Genomic DNA, 5,999 nt, shown 5'->3' on the forward strand with positions numbered 1-5,999 from the left:
GTGACCCTGTACAGGGTTTCCGAGGCAGGAAGCCTCATCTTTCTCCCGCTGGTAGTTTCGAACTGCTGACCTTAAGGTTCACAGCCCGATTAGTAACCAGTACGCTACCAGAGATTCTGACTCATAGTAACCCTGTATAGGGTTTCTGAGGAGCAGTTGGTGGATTTGAACCACTGACCTTGAGGTTAGCAGTCCAGTACTTCTTCTGCACTGGATTCTGGTCTATTATTAATACTGCATATTGTATAATGTTTCATGTACTGTATAGATCAAGTTTATCTAATAGTTCCCTGGGTGGTAGACACCAGGTAGGAGCAAAAAGTGATGCAGCGAGAACTACTTTGACAAACGTCCTGTCACAGGAGAGATGGCTATTTGAGACACTAATAGGAAGACCAGTGATTTGCTGTGTGGTCGAATAGTTGACATTGAAATGAGCAAGTTCATGAAACCTGGGAAAGGAATATTGATTCTGGCTGTTCACTACTCCTGATGCAAAGCCATAATCCTGAAGAACACTGATGATGTCATTTCAAACCATCTCTAAGCCAGACTCTGACAGCTGGAATCCACTGCTCTCCCTACAAAGTGATAGCTGCCATGGGCAGGAAGGAAATTGCCGAGAGATTAAAGATTAAGTCTTTTGTGAATGTCTATAACAAAATCATCTCATGGCCATTAGGTACTCTGCAGACATCCTCTTGGACAAAATGCTGCCAACAAGAATGGCTTCAGGACCCTGCTCTTAAACGCAAGGTCTGGCAGGAGGCTAAGGTCAAGTTTGAAGAGAGGTACAAGGCAGGTAAAAACAAGTTGTTCTCCCAGAAGCTGTGGTTTTATATCTTTTTTTTTGCTTTAATAATTGAAAATACAACAATAGCCAAAAAGAGACCAGTGTACAGAAAGCATGGCATGAAATGGCCACTTGCTAATATTTCCCATTCTCTTCACCTCCTAAGTACTTCCCTGTATACTTGCAATTACAGTCCTGGGATAGCAGAAACAGGTAAGTGCTCAACTACTAATCAATAGATCGATGATTTGAATCCACTTAGAGGTCTGGTGTAGCACTGTAGGATAAGCACTGGACTGCTAACTGCAAGGTCAGCAAATCAAACCTACCAGCTGCTCCTCAAAAACTCCATATGGGGTCAGAAATGATTCCACAGTGCTTAACAACAACAACAAGGCACTTGGAAGAAAGATCAGGCAATCTGCTTCCAAAAGGTCACAGGCCATAGGGGCAGTTCTAGTTTGTAACATACAGTGTCACCATTAGTCAGAATTAACTCACAGCAACTGGTTTGGTTTTTTGGTTGATTCCCTTGGAATCAGATGGCGTCATGAGAGTCACATTGCTTCGATCAATCAATGTCAGTCAAAGTGGTACCTGTAACCTTTCAATGGAAGCACTTAAGAGGTGAAGTCTGATCCTCCAGGTCCTCTTGTCCCCCATATGTAGACATGAAGGTGACACAGAAAGAAGCGTCTGGATTTGAGTCACCACAGAGAAGACAGCAACCCTGGAGAGCTTCCAGGAGCAGCAGCATGCTTTGCACAAACAAGAAATAAAACACTGAGATGCATGTAATTGCAGCAAACCTGTGACACAGAGCAAAGCTTGAGAAACTCCATGCAGGAAGTACATAACCTATCAAAATAAAAATTCAAAATATTTCAGAACTTGAACAGAATTTCTTTCATCTCCGTTATATCTCCATCTACATTCACTGACATTTAGTCTTTCAAAACTGCATCTAATTTGCAGCATCTGATTTTCTTGCTGAAGTCTTAAACACTGAAGAAAGTGTTTTCTCGTTTTGTATAGTTGAAGAATAAACTTTTGAGTGCTTGCTGATTGTCAACTAACACCAGACTAAGAATATATATTACTTAATTTAATCTTTCTAGTATCTGTGTGAAGTTATTGTTGTTGTTATGTGCCATTGAGTCGATACTCATAGTGACCCTATGTACAATAGAACAAAACACTGCACAGTCCTGCACCAACCTAAAAATCATTGCAACTTTTGAGTCCATTGCTGCTGCCACTGTGGCAATCCATCTAGGGAATCTTCCTCTACTTTACCAAACATAATATCCTTCTTCAGGTACTGGTACCTCCTGACTATGTCTGAAGTATGAGAGATGAAGTCTGGCCTTCTTTGCTTCCAAGGAGTATTCTAGCTGTACTTCTTCCAACATGGATTGGTTTGTTCTTTTGGCAATCTACAACACTTTCAATAGTCTCCTCCAACACACCATAACTCAAAATGCATCAATGCTTCTATGGTCTTTCTTATTCACTGTCCAACTTTCGCACGCATATGAGGTTATTGAAAATACCATGTCTTGGGTCAGGCCAACCTTAGTCCTCAAACTAACATCTTTGTCCTTGCCACTTTAAAGAAGTCTTGTACAGCAGATTCGCCTAATGCAATACGTTGCTTGATTCCTTTGTGCTGCTTCCATGAGTATTGATGGTTGATCTGAGCAAAATAAAGTCTTTGACAACTTCAATCTTTCCTCCATTTATATGGATGTTGTTCATTGGGACAGTGGTGAGGATATTTGTCTTCTTTACATTGAGGTACAACCCAGTGTTCATCACCAAGTGTTTTAAGTCCTCTCCATTTTCAGCAAGTAAGGTTGTATCATCTGCATATCGCAGGTTGTTAATGAGTCTTCCTCCAGTCCTGATGCCACGTTTTTCTTCATATATCCAGCTTCTCCAATTATTTGTTCAGCATACAGATTAAGTATGGTGAAATAATACAACCCTGACACACCACACCTTTCCTAATTTTAAACCATTTGATATTCCCTTGTTCTGTTTGAACAGCTGCCTCTTGGTCTATGTACAGGTTCCTCATGAGCACAATTAAGTGTTCTGGAATACCATACTTTTCATGTTGTCCATAGCATAGTCAATCAAGCACAGGTAAACATCTCTCTAGTATTCTCTGCTTTCAGCCAAGATCCATTTGACATTAGCAATGATTTCACGTCATTCCCTCATTCCACGTCCTCTTATGAATCCAGCTTGAACCTCTGGCAGTTCTCTGTCAATGTATGTTTGAAACTGGTTTTGAATTACCTTTAGCAAAATTTTACTTGTGTGAGACATTAATGATATTTTTCAATGACTTCTGCATTCCACTGGGTCATCTCTCTTTGGAATGGGCACAAATATGGATCTCTTCCAGGAAGTTGTCTTCCAAATTTCTTGGCATAGATAAGTGAATGTCTCCAGTGCTTCATCAGTTTGTTGAAAGATTTCAATTTGTATTCCATCAATTCCTGGAGCCTTGTTCTTTGCCAATTCCTTCAATGCACCTTTGACTTTTTCCTTCAGGATCATTGGTTTTTGATCATATGCTACATCTTGAAATGGTTGAACATCGACCATTTCTTTTTGGTTCAGTGACTCTGTGTATTCTTCCATCTTTTTTTGATGTTTTCTGTAACATTCAATATTTTGGTCATAGAATCTTTCAATAATCAAAGTTAAGGCTTGAATTTTTTCTTCAGTTCCCTCAGCTTGAGAAATGCTGAGCATGTTCTTCCCTTTTGGTTTCTAACTCTAGGTCTTTGCACATTTCATTATAATATTTGACTTTGCTTCTGGAGCTGTTCTTTGAAACTTCCTATTTAGCTCATTTACCTCCTCATTTCTTTCATTTGCTTTAACATCTCTACACTGGAGAACAATTTTCAGAATCTCTTCTGACATCCATTTTGGTCTTTTCCTTCTTTCTTGTCTTTTTTTCTTTCTTTCTTCCTTGTCTTTTTAATGACCTTTATAATGTTCCTGTATAATGTTCTTGATGTCATCCCACAACTCGTCCGGTCTTTGGTCTTTAACGTCTAAAGCATCAAATATATTCCTCAGATGATCTCTAAAGTCAGGTGGGATATGTTCAAGGTCATATTTTGGCTTTTGTGGACTTGTTTTACTTTTCTTCAGCTTCAGCCTGAACTTGCATATAAGCAATTGATGGTCTGTTCCATAGTCTGCCCCCTGGCTTTGTTTTGTTTGATGGTATCGAGCTTTTCCATGTGATGAAAAGCTTTTCCATGTGAGCTTTTCCAAGTATCATATGCATTGTCTAGTTGAGGAATCGGGGTCTCAGAATGGTTAAACAACTGGGAAATAGTAAACCTAAAATTGAAACCTAGACCTGACTGACTCTTAATACATGGATCTGACTTTTATGGAATACTGTTTATATCCCTGAGGCTGGAAGCACCATCAGATTGAACTTCTTCATGGCAGGGACCATGTCTTTGTCTTTGTATGACCAGTATAGGGTCTGCCACCCAAAGAGTTCTCAATATATACATTTTGGAAGCAATGTATGACAAATTGAAAAGCAAATAAATGAATTTAGCACTGAAAAACTACATTAGCCCCTCCACCCTACTCACCACTCCCTGCCATTGAGTGGATTGTGACTCATAGAGACTCTATAGGACAGAACAGAACTGCTCTTTAGGATTTCTGAGACTGTAAATCTTTACCGGAGCAGAAAGTCTCATCAGAGTTGCAGTTGGGTTTTAATAGTCAATCTTGTGGTTAGCAGCCCAAATGCTTAACACACAGTGCCACCAGAGCACCCACAATAGTCCCTAGGTATTAAATTTTGGCTATTTGTGTATTTCTACTCTCCTATGGTAAGGAGCTCTGGTAGCGTAGTGGTTACGAATAGGACTGCGAACCACAAGGTCAGCAGTTCGAAACTACCAGCTGTTCCACGTGAGAAAGATGAGGCGTTCTGCTCCCGTAAAGATTTACAGCCTCGGAAACCCTGTACAGGGTTGCTATGAGTTGGAACCGACTCCACGGCACATAACAGCAACAAAATGTAGAGCAGTGGTTACAAGTTGGGATGCCAACCTCAAGGTCAGCAGTTCGAAACTACCAGCGGTTCCACGGGAGAATGATGAGGCTTTCTGCTCCCGTAAAGATTTACAGTCTTGGAAATCCTGTACAGGGTCACTATGAGTCGGAACTAACTCCACGGTACTTAACAACAACAACATCAGGAGTCCTGGTGTGGAGCTGTTGGTTAATGTGTCAGACTGCAAAGCCGTTTGAACTGCAAGGTCACCAGCTGCTCCTCAGAAACCCTATACAGGCTCGCTATGGGTCAGAACAGACTGGAGGCTACTTCACAATAACAAACTCTCCTATTAGATTATAAACTCCTTTATGACAAGGGATGGGTATAGGGTTTATCCTTGTACCTTCTACAGTTAACACAGAGCCTTGTTTTGAGAGAATCATTCTCAGCAAATGTATCTTAATATTAAGTTCCTTTACCCAAAGCCATGCATCTAGCAAGTGCTGCAACAGGGATTCAAATGCCTTCTGTTCAGGGCAAGCACCGTTCTTCTACTATATCATATTGCCTCTGGCCTTCCATCCTTCCTGAGTTTTATTCCTTCAGGTTTTTAGTTAATGCAATATTTTCTGGGAACATGCAATTCATGGCCCAGCTGTATATGGCACCAAGAAAAGCAAGGGGAAAAAAAGTGTTCTGCTTTGAAAACCATGAAGTCATCTGTTATTTGGGGAGCAGGGGAGAGAAATAGAGAAAACACACCTAGCTGTACATGATTGATTGGTCTTGAGGATGTAACACAAGCCAACCAAAGCACAGAAACCCAGAGTTCACCCTGCAACAGCATCCTGAAATTGTGTCTCCACTTCCACTGGTTCTGTGAACAAGCTTTCCAGGTGTTCTTTTCCAGCGATGGCATGACTCAGTATCTGGAGCCCCTGGGAAATGTGAACTGGGAAGATGCTGTATTTCCAAACTGGAGTTAAGGCAAAATTGAATGCAGGTTTTCTTAAAGTTTTGGACCCAATTTCCAATAGAAATTAATTTTTCAGTGCAGCCCAGTGCAGAGGTGTGTGTATACATTTATTATATATGTTGTTGTTGTTAAGTACCGTGGAGTTGATTCTGACTTATAGTGACCCTGCACAGGGTTTC

The 5,999-nt window shown here is 40.7% G+C and overlaps 1 pseudogene; it reads left to right on the forward strand.

Moving 5' to 3' along the window:
- The first annotated feature begins 433 nt into the window (after positions 1-433).
- LOC102815043 overlaps positions 434-5,999 on the forward strand; it is an 88,599-nt pseudogene continuing 83,033 nt past the window's right edge.

Source organism: Chrysochloris asiatica, unplaced genomic scaffold (genome assembly GCF_000296735.1).
Source record: "Chrysochloris asiatica unplaced genomic scaffold, ChrAsi1.0 scaffold00028, whole genome shotgun sequence".
NCBI classification, from domain to species: Eukaryota; Metazoa; Chordata; class Mammalia; order Afrosoricida; family Chrysochloridae; genus Chrysochloris; species Chrysochloris asiatica.